Source organism: Austrofundulus limnaeus, unplaced genomic scaffold (genome assembly GCF_001266775.1).
Source record: "Austrofundulus limnaeus strain Quisiro unplaced genomic scaffold, Austrofundulus_limnaeus-1.0 Scaffold2997, whole genome shotgun sequence".
In the NCBI taxonomy this organism is placed as follows: domain Eukaryota; kingdom Metazoa; phylum Chordata; class Actinopteri; order Cyprinodontiformes; family Rivulidae; genus Austrofundulus; species Austrofundulus limnaeus.
This window is the reverse complement of record NW_013955399.1, coordinates 10,079-10,543: the sequence shown is the minus strand read 5'-3', so window position 1 is coordinate 10,543 and position 465 is coordinate 10,079.

The window sequence follows — 465 nt, the reverse complement described above, 5'->3', positions numbered from 1 at the left end:
GTACGATAATTTTCCTCAAAATACGATAATTTTGAGCTGCTGATACGATAATTCAACATTTCCCACCTGGCAACACTGCTACTGTTAGTGGCTTCATTACCCTACAGTATTCCTTGAGGAACTGATGCTCCCCTTCTGTAATGGCTTTCAAAACAAACTTGGAGGAGATGGTGTTCAGTGCAACTATGCACTATAGTACCATAGTGCAGCACCTTACTACACAGAAGGCTAAAACAAAGTCCAGATGAAGCCCACATAAAACTACCAGTAACTTAATACTACTAAATAAAGGATGATTATAAACATAACGTGTAAAACAAGTTAGCAGCTAACATACCTGTGATGCAGTGATGGCTTCAGGCGCTGTTATGTGGAGCCGTGTTCACGTGCCCTGCGCTCCAGACAGTGAGGTACACTTCGCTGCAGCATGCAGCTCGGGGCGGTGACAGACCTTTCCGTCAGTCC